This window comes from Sciurus carolinensis, chromosome 7 (assembly GCF_902686445.1).
Source record: "Sciurus carolinensis chromosome 7, mSciCar1.2, whole genome shotgun sequence".
In the NCBI taxonomy this organism is placed as follows: domain Eukaryota; kingdom Metazoa; phylum Chordata; class Mammalia; order Rodentia; family Sciuridae; genus Sciurus; species Sciurus carolinensis.
In genome coordinates, this window is record NC_062219.1 from 126,761,652 (window position 1) to 126,772,877 (window position 11,226).

Genomic DNA, 11,226 nt, shown 5'->3' on the forward strand with positions numbered 1-11,226 from the left:
CAGAATTATGAAGTTCAGATTGATATAATAATAAAGGAACAAAATGAATAGTGAAGAAAAATTCATTCCACATACTTGAGGCCTATCCAATAAGTATGGAAGGTTAAAGGGAGTTAGAAAAATAAAAGTGATTCATAAAATTTTATGATATAGGAGGTTTTCACATGTTCTAAAATATTTGACCATAAAAGACTAGTTAATTACAATGTAAAAAATAGTCAGTGGTAGAGTTGAAGAACATGGTGGACATCACCTGTCAACATCACCAGTGTTAAGACAAGTCAACAATTAAGTCTGCTGATTTTATTCTCGGAATAGGCACGACATCATTTCAGATATATTCCTACCAAAACAAACAAACAAACAAACAAAAAAAAAACCAACAAAAACAAATATCCTGCTTCTAATCATGAAGACACATAACCTAATCTCAAACTGAAACAAAATGTCTTGTCTGTACTCTTAAATTGTCAAGGTCAATAAAGGTAATGAGATAGAGGAATTGGTTCATATCAAACATAATAAAAGGGACGAGTAAGGCAGTTTATCTCAATAGGTCACCATGGCCTGGAAAAATAGCTACTAACAACATTATTGAGAAAATTGGAAAAATTTGAATATGCACTGTTTAGATTATCTTGTTCCCTAATTAAATTTATTGAATTTGATACCTATATGGAAGTTATATAGAACGCACCTTTTTCTTAGTCAATAAACACTGAAATATTCAGCAATAAAGTAATATCACATCTGCAACTTAACTTCCAAGTGCTTGATTATATATCATAGATCAATAAGCGGATAAATGGATACAGATGATCAATAGATGATAGAAAATAAGATAGAAAACCTAGATCATAAAACAACATATTCATGTAAAGATAAAGTCTTCTTAAAAGAAAAATGATAGTTTTATTATTTATGTCAGCTTGAAATTATACCATATATATAGTTATGAAAATAAATAAAAATCAACTCTTAAATTGTATGTGTCATCTATACATTTGCCTTCTTACAGAATAACTAACTTTTAACCTTTGAGTTCTGATTTATTCTAGGGAGATGCCTGAGTAAATGGAAATTGGAGAAATGCCTAAACTAGCTAGGGAAAATAATTTCCATGGAATGAATCATCTTTATTAATAAGTGACTTAAGTTTTAAGCATTTTTAGTTTACTTCCACTTATCTGGTTTTACCACCCAATTCCTATTACAATAATTTTGCAATGAATGAAAACATGATGAAGGATATCAATTTTAATGATTTCAGTATATTTACATATGGTAAAATATATTGAGTCAGCTAGATAAGCTTATAGAACTTAGAGAAGAACCTGACCTTCTGATTTGCTTAGAGAAGAACCTTATCTTCTGATTCACTTACTTGCAGTCAAAGCACTAAATGAAAACACATTCTGAAGTGAGGTAGCAGCAATATGGCACATGATGGCAGCCACATCAACTTGAGACTGGTAAGGTTTTGAAAAAGCTAGAATCTGGAGACAAGGGTGTAAGAATGATGCGTGAAGGATGTGTGACTCTAATGAAATTTGAAAGGAGAAAATTTTAGGAAGACCAAAAATCAGTGAGTGAACCTAGACGGAAAGAAAGGTATGAGGAGCAGGACAATGGAGAGGAACCAGTGATGACAGAGTCGGGAGTGTTGCAACTCAAAGCAGAGACAATGAGCCACTGGGCCTGAGGAAGCTTTCCACATCAATGACGTTTCCTCTGGGACAAAGACTTACACAGTATTTAAATTGTCAGCATAAGCTTTAACTCCTACATATTTTTAATTCCCCAGTTAAGAGAAGAATTATTAATATTTACCGAAACTGGTAAATAGATTTTGTCACTTACTATACTGCACCTAGTGAATCTTATGATTTTTTAAAAAAATAATGTATAGTTCATCAATAGTTATGAATATTAGGTAAATCTTTTCTTAAGATTATTTATTTATTTTTAAATTTTTTACAGACTGCATTTGTATTCACTGTACACAAATGGGGTATATCATTTTGTTTCTATGGCTGTACATGATGTAGATTCATACCATTTGTGTAATCATACGTGTACATAGGGTAGTGATGTCTGTCTCATTTCACCAATTTTCATACCCCCATTCCTTCTCATTTCCTTCTACATAATCTAAAGTTCCTCCATTCTTACTGCCCAACCCAGTCCCCATTATATATCATCATCCACTTATCAGGGAACACATTCCACCTTTGTTTTTTTGGGATTGGCTTATTTCACTTAGCATGATATTCTCCAATTCCATCCATTTATTTGAAAATGCCATAATAGTATTCTTCTTTATGGCTGAATAATATTCCGTTGTGTATATATACCAGAGTTTCTTTATCCATTCATCTGTTGAAGGGCATCTAGGTTGGTTTCACATTCTAGCTATTGTGAATTGAGCTGCTATAAACATTGATGTGGCTGCATTACTGTAGTATGCTAATTTTAAGTCCTTTGGGTAAAAACTGAGGAGTGAGAGAACTGAGTCAAAATGTGGGTCCATTCTAAGTTTTCGGAGGATTCTCTACACTTCTTTCCAGAATGGCTGCACCAGTTTGCACTCCTACCAGCAATGTAAAAGTTTGCCTTTTTTCTCACATCCATGCCAACATCTGTTATTGTTTGTGTTCTTGCTAATAGCCATTGTGATTGGGGTAAGATGAAATCTTAGAGTTGTTTTAATTTGCATTTCTCTAATTACTAGATATTGAACACTTTTTCATATATTTATTAATCACCTGTCTTCTGTAAAGTGTCTGTCCAGTTCCTTGGTTCATTTGTTGATTGGATTCTTTAGTAACAAAAACGGTATTGTCTTAGCACCAAAATAGACGGGCAGACCACTGGTGCCGAATAGAAGACACAGAGATGAACCCACATAAATACAGTCACCTCATACTAGAAAAAGGAGCTAAAAACATACAATGGAGAAAAGATAACCTGTTCAACAAATGGTGCTGGCAAAACTGGAAATCCATATGCAGCAGAATGAAACTAAACCCCTATCTCTCACCCTGCAAAAAACTCAATTCAAAATGGATCAAGGACTTAGGAATTAGACCAGAAACCCTGCACCTAATAGAAGGTAAAGTAGGCCCGAATCTTCAACATGTTGGCTTAGGATCAGAATTCCTTAACAAGACTCCCAAAGCACAAGAAATCAAAGCAGGAATAAATAAGTGGGATGGACTCAAACTAAAAAGCTTTTTCTCAGCAATCAATAATGTGAAAAGAGAGCCTACAGAGTGGGAGAAAATCTTTTCCACACACACTTGAGATAGAGCACTAATCTCCAAAATTTATAAAGAACTTACAGATCTTTACACCAAAAATGCAAAGAACCCAATCAATAAATGGTAAATCTTTTTCTGTCAGTTTTCAATTTTTTATCAGAACCATTAGTACTGGTTTTTGTTATATAGTTGCTATAATAACACATAGTAACCCAGGATTTAAACGTATCTTTTTCTCCTGAATCCTCCCCTTTTCCAACTTACCACATCATTCAGCTCTCCTCCCATGGACATTTTTTTTTTTCCTCTCATACTTACCAATTAGCTCTGGCAGGAAAAGGAAAATAACAGTAGAATCACTCGTGATTTCCTGGTTTGAAGTTCTCTTAATTGCCAATAGTTTTTAAATGCAAATCTTAAATCTTGTAAAAGACGTCAGGAGCAGTTAATAGATGAAATGGAAACAGAAAAATGTAGAAAAATTAGTTTGATCCCAAAACTATGAGACCAATTCAGACCTCATAAGTCTTAATAATATTGGTAAGGTAAAAAATCAATAACCAGTGGTTATCCTAATCCTTTCTATAAATCAGAACCAACCAGGATAAACAGTCATGCCATTTTTAAAAGAACTTTCTTAAACTCTCTACCCAAATCAAAACCAGCAATGATCCAATGGTAAATCATGAAAGTTCCTTCATGCAGGTTGCTAGCAGTTAAAGGATGCTGAAAAATTTCCATGAGGTTTAAAACACTATTTTCGAATATTACTCAGCCATAAAGAATGATAAAATTATGGCATTTACAGGCAAATGGATGAAATTGGAGAATATCATGCTAAGTGAGATAAGCCAATCTCAAAAAACCAAAGGATGAATGATCTCACTAATAAGTGGATGACCACACATAAGGGGGGTGGGAGGGGGGCAAGAATGGAGGAAGGAAGGACTGTATAGAGGGAAAAGAGGGGTGGGAGGGGTGGGGGAAGGGAAAAAATAACAGAATGAATCAAACAACATTATCCTATGTAAATTTATGATTACACAAATGGTATGCCTTTACTCCATGTACAAACAGAGAAACAACATGTATCCCATTTGTTTACAATAAAAAAAATAATTATAATGAACAAACAAAAAACCCCCACTATTTTTCCTTCCAATGAGTGATCTTGAGAAGTAGGGTCCAGAATGTTATGTTTTCTTTGATGTACATTTAATTTTGTAATTTTTTTTCCTACAATTGTCTCCATGACCTCATGTATTAAATAGAACTAAGTGGGAGCTATGAGGCAACTTTAGCATGTTAAAGATGGTTCATGCTATAAAGAGAGGTAGAAAGGGATATGAAGCAAGGGACAAAAAAATATAACAGCTTCAAGTAGTCAAAAGGTACACATTTCATGATTTCATTTTCTTCTTAATAGAGACTGGGAAATAAAGACCTTATCAAAAATCAGTTTTATGAGCTGAGGATAAAAATTCTGTGTATAGGAATCAGCACTGTAGAGGGAAAAGTAGTTGCTTTTCCCCATCCCTTTATCACTAGCCTAAATCTATTGATTCTGATGATAATTACTCTTTCATACTCTTACCTAGTGCTTAAGTGATCCCTGAGCAATTCCTGTTAATTCCGTCCTTCCTGTGTCTGTCCACATTCCCTATATGTTGTCTTCCCTATCTATCCCTCATCAAGTATGGATGACCAGGACACTAGTATTATTTTCCTTGAAATTAACTGTATAAATGACTACCTTCTTCTTCAATTCTGATCTGCCATACCAATTTAATAAAGCAGAATCTTAAAGCAACTGTGATTATCGTTGCTACAGAAGAGAGACCTACTAAACATATTTATTTGTGTCCAGAAGGAGAAACTCATTAGAGCCTTCAGAGTACCAGGGGATGAGATGATCTTACCTTAGAGCAATAGGGACCATACAAACAAATGGGGAATGTGACATGTTTTCCTCATTTGGGGCCATTGGGATCTAAGTCCCAAAGTGTCAATTAATGCCCTTGGAGGAATTGTGCTTGCTAGGTCCATTTCTCAGGAATGTTTTCAGTGTGAAACAGCAGTCTTAGCCCACAAGGGGATAATATAATCACCAATCATGAATCTGTATTCCAAGAAATATTCAAAACCATGATTTAATCTGTTTACCAGGAAGCAAATCCTTTGTCTTGAATTACTGAAAATTCTTTCCCACTTCCTTATCGGGCTAAAGGATACATTCGACTGACAGCAATATAAGTTCTTTATTGATATAAATCTAGATCCAAATGATATAAAATTATGTATCATTAAAAAATTACTGTACTAAAACTTAATTTTAGAATCACACTCCAAAACATAAAAATTTTATTATAAAATTAATTAAAATTTATGAGAGGAAATTAGTTGATTTTATAGCTACTTGTTGAATAAACATTTTGGGAATTCAGGATGATGATAAGTAGTGAAAAAATAAACTCCAAAACATTGGGCTTTTCTGGCAACATATTGAATGATCAAGATCGTAAAAAAGTAAACAGAAGGAATATCTTCTGTTATCTACCCCCAAAAAATCAACTGCAAACCAGATTCACTCTGGAGACTATATAACATAGCACTATATTCTATATTCTATATTTTGTATATTTAGTTTGTAAAAATATTAAAAACATTAACACTTCTCAAATTTCTGACTGATTGCCAGAATGTAATCAAGTGCACACACAGAAACACAGAAATTCCTGATGTTACCTAATAGTTTTGATGATTTTATTAAGTGGTTAATTGTGTAATTTAATCATACATGTAAGGAAATGTAGAAATTTTCAATTTCAATAGAAAGAAAACCAGCAAGATTTATGTCAATAGCACTGTGACAGAAACTGGGTCCTTTTTTCTGAGTCCTTTCTGAAATCATCCTCTATTCTGGGTTGGTAATGACTATCCAGTCTACTCACTGCATCTTGGTTTCCTTATGTATAGATTCAGCCAAACAGCATCAAAATTATTTGGAAAAATGTGTTTCTACTGAACATGTACAGACAGTTTGTTCTTGTTCATTATCATAATACTATACAGTCTAAGATGTATTTACATTGCACTGGATATTAAAGAGATGGTTTTAAAAACCCAGGAGGATGTGCATAGGTTCTCTGGAAATGTTATATCACTCTATATTGGGGACTGGAGCATTCAGGAGAGTGGTACCTCTGGTGGTACTAGAACCAATTCCTGGCAGATACCAAAGCACAGGTACACTACTTTTTGACCTGGAAAAACTAGTCATTTTCAGAAGTGTATGTCATATCCAGATTCTATGAAAAATTGGGATTTTCTAAACTTTTATATAAAAATCTCAGGACAAAACAATGCTGAAAGTATTGAAGTAGAAAATTCATAGCAATGTTTATTTGTGCTAGAATATTTGATATTTCTTAGGTGTGTATGTTCACTGTATTCTCATAGGAAGGTTAGTTTGCTTAATTTTTTAAAATCTCCATGGAAAGGAATGTATATATTAAATTTGAAGGTAAAGGTGTGCTCTACCTTACATGTAAAGCATGAGCAATCCTGAAATTACCCTTTCAAAGAAAGCAATCTAAACTTTTATTATCCTAAGCCAGAAATCTTTCCCAAAGAACAAAAGGAGAAGACCCATGCCTTTAAAACCTGGTTGCATGTAGTGGAATTTTTAAGAGACAATTCGAGATGATTTAGTAGTGATTTAGAAATGTTCTCAAGCCTGCACAGCATAAAAACAAGGCAAGAAATGCATGATGCCCTTAGGGGACTGATTAAAATAAATGCTAGGGTTCTAGTTCAACAAATACTTTTGGTTAAATATAACATGTATAATGCATAATCAAAAGCTTATTTTGCCATAATCAATTTTCTGGTCATTTTATATGCTAACTGAATAAATCTTGAAAACAACTCATTTGTTGTGGGAATTCACATAATTGTGATATCTTCATTTCACGAATAAGTGGGCTGAGATATAGAGAAGCTATGGCAGTGACTGAGCTAGGGATTTGCATCCAGGCAACTGATCCTGAATCCCTGTGCTTTACCACTACATTCAACTATGTATACAAAACTGTATTCAGTGTCTTAAATAGTTTTGGAAATGTGGATGTGCAAAGTGGGAGACAAGTTGCTCTAAACTTCTTTTACCAACAGAGAGACTGAGGTCCTGAAAAAGAGCGGTGGTGGCCAAGGTCACCCAGCTTTGAGGTTAAGAAAAGGTTTGAACTTGGAAGTGAACCCCTCACATGTAGTTCACCATCCTTGTAGGAAGGTATTCTTGGTTGATACCTGGGTTGGCTGTGAAAACAAATGTCCCATCTACCATCTCACTGGAAGAATGAAACATTATTTTTTTCTTTTTTTTTTTTTTTTGGTACCAGGGATTGAACCTAGGGGCACTTAACCACTGAGTCACATGCCCAGTCCCCTTTTCAAAAAATACTTTATTTTGAGACAGGATCTCACTATGTTGCTTGAGGTCTCATTAAGTTGCTGAGGCTGTCTTTGAACTTGAGATCCTCCTGCCTCAGTGTCTCGAGTCACTGGGATTACAGTCTGGCACCATCATGCCTGGCCTCTTTATTCCAAGTATATTTAAAACCTACAGAACTGTTTTTATGACATTGTTTCAACCAGCCCCTAGCTGGAATGATCAATGACAAAATTGATAAAGGTTTTAATAAATTCAAGTTAAAAAAAAACCAAATACTTTTGTTGTTAAGATAAGTATGTCCATTGAAAAATTCAGAATTACAAAACTTTGGAAGAGGACTATAAGCCAGTGGGGCACAAGTCAAAGTAGAGAAGAGTTATATACTTGGGAGTGAGAAGACCTATGCTCAACTGTGTTGAAAAAGAGGACACCAGTTAGAAACATGTAAAAAAGATAATAAAGATAAATATTAAAAATAAATATTAAAAAATCAAATTTAATATTAAAAATATTAAAAATAAATATGCAATAAAGATAATATTAAACAATATTCCAGACTATGCTTCTTGAGCAGGAAAGGAAAAGCTGATCAAATACTCTAAAGAAAAAGAAGATGGAAACAGAGAGGGAGAGGAATTAAAGATATCTGGGGGCTGGGGAGATAGCTCAGTCAGTAGAGTGCTTGCCTCCTAAGCACAAGGTCCTGGGTTCATCCCCAGCACCAAAAAAAAAAAAAAAAAAAAAGATATTTGGGTCTTGGAAAACGTCAGTACAGAAGCAGCTTCATACCCCAGCTCCTATGCAGTTCAGAATCAAAAGGGCTAGAGAACAGCTACTCAGTGAAGTGGTGAGTGTACTGAGGGTATTATTTAGGTTCAGTATTGAATAGTCAAACTCTGGTTACTGGGATGAGTAAGGAGATTTAATCGGTTCTGAATTTACATCTAATGCTAACACCAGCACAGGTTTGGTGGTGGTATTGGGTTACACAAAGTGGGAGGTAGAGAGACATACTTGACAAAATTATTATAGAAACATTTACATTCTTCTGATTCTTGAGAAAGGTACAACAATATGTATTAGAGAGACATAAATAAATATTTCTCCAATTAAAAACATTTAACAAATGGTGCTGGTAAAATTGGATATCCATACTTAGAACAATGAGATTAGATTCCCATCTCTCATCCTGATAAATGTGAACTCGAAATGTATCAAAGACTTAACTATACAACTTAGAAGAAAACATAGGGGGAACACTTCAATTTATAGGCACTGGCAAAGAGTTCCTTAATAAGACCCCTATAGATCAAGAAATAAACATTAAAACACCTCTGCATAGCAAAGAAAACAGTGTGAAGAAATAATGGAAAGAATGGAAGAAGATCATTTTAACCTCTCCTCCAATACAGGACTAATGTTCAGAATATACAAATAATTTAAATAACTCCACATTAAAAATAAATAAATAACCCAAACAATAATTGGGCAAATGAATTAAATGCAGAAATTTCAAAAGGAGTACAAATGGTCAACCACTATATGAAAAAGTGTCTCACATTTTTAGATATCCTGGAAAAACAAATCAAAGCTACAATGAGATTTCAGTTTGCACCATTTAGGATGGCAAGCATAAAGAATGTAAATGATTTAGGACTTCAGCCAGTAAATAAATCTAGAGACTATTATGCCAAGTGAAATTAAAAATACCAAAGGTCCAATGTTCTCTCTGGTATTTGAATCTTAACACACAATGCCAGGGGGAGCGGGAAGAACAGAGGTTCAGAAATTAGACAAAGGGGAATGAAGGGAAGGGAGCGGGGAAATGAATAGGAAATACAGTAAAATGAATTGAACAAAACTTTTACACAACCAGTGTAACTCCACATCATGTACAACCACAAGAATTGAATCCTAATTAGAATAAGTTATACTCCATGTAAATATGTCAAAATATACTCTACTGTCATGTATATCTAAAAAGAACAATTGTAAAAATTTTTTTAAAGAATGCAAATGACAATAGAAGCTGGTGATGATGTAGGGGGAAAGAACTCTTATACACTGCTGTTGGGAATGTAAATTAGTACAAGTAGTACAGTCACTGTGGATATCAGTACAAGGTTTGCAAAAACAAAAACAAAAACAAAACAAAACAAAACAAAAAAACAAAGCTAAAAATAGATTTCCAATGAAACCCAGCGATTGAAAAGAATTAAAGTAGCATATTTTATGCATGCTCATGTTTACAGATGCACAATTCACAATAGTCAGGTTATGGAATCTGTCCTGGTGTCCAAAAGATTAATGGAAAAAGAAAATGTGCTACATATAAACAATGAAGTTTCATTCAGCCATCAAGAAAAAGAAAATATGTCTTTTTCAGGAAAATAGATGATAGTCTAGACCATAATTTTGAGTGCAATAAATTAGATTTAAAGATAAAGCATAATTTTCTCTCCTATGTGGAAGCTAAAAGAAAAAAAACACAGGAAAAAAGGGACTTCATGAAATCAGAAGGGATACCAGGAGATTAAAGGAAGGGGGTCAGGGGAATGAGGAGGGCAGGTTGTGGGATGTATTGGGGGAAGAAATTGATCAAAGTGTATTTTTATGTAGGCACAAGTAAACCAGCAATTCTGTATAATAAATATGAACAAATAAAAATCTATTTTTTAGGAACAGGTGGCAACATTTTAATAATTAGTAGAATTATTGAATATTAGTATAATAAAGAATATTAGTAGAATAATGAATACACCACTGGCTAAAGAAATACCACAATCAATAAGATATATGAAAGAATAACTCACAAGTATTTGAAGTTGACATGAGTTATGAATCTTTATGACTCTTTGTATTTGTAATCTTATTTAGTCTTTCAAGAAATCTTCAATACCCACATTTGATAGATAAAGAACATGTGTTTTATAGATTCTTGGGGTTGCACAGCATGTCAGACTGGAAATTGAATGTGTTTCAGTTATGAAAAATCCATATATTTTTTCCTTATAAGAAGATATTTCCAGAGGATGAAAATGTAAGAATGTGTATTTAAATGTTGGATCATTTAATATATTACATGGAGCAACATGTAAGATATGAAGGGGGATACATATTGAGCCAGAACTGAGGAGCAGACATGAGTAATATTGGAGAATGTGCATTTCTATATGCCATGAGACTTTAAAGAATTTTAAACTAAAATGATAAGACCTCAACTTCATTATTACATTAAGGGTAGTACCAGGTAGTTTTGAGTATGAAACATTGGAAATAAATATATTAATGTTACTGCAATCTTTTCTGCAGTAGATAATTTGGTCCTTGACTAGCAGAAAATTGCTAAAAATATAAAAGAGGAAAAGTGCAGGAGATTGATATAGGATGTTGGTGTGGAAATTTCATTAGATTTGCATCCTTTGGGAATGAGATGAGTCAATGATAATGGTGTTGTTTTAAAGTCTAGAGGACTGAAGAGAAGGTGGTGATTTTGTCATGAAGTTTAATATC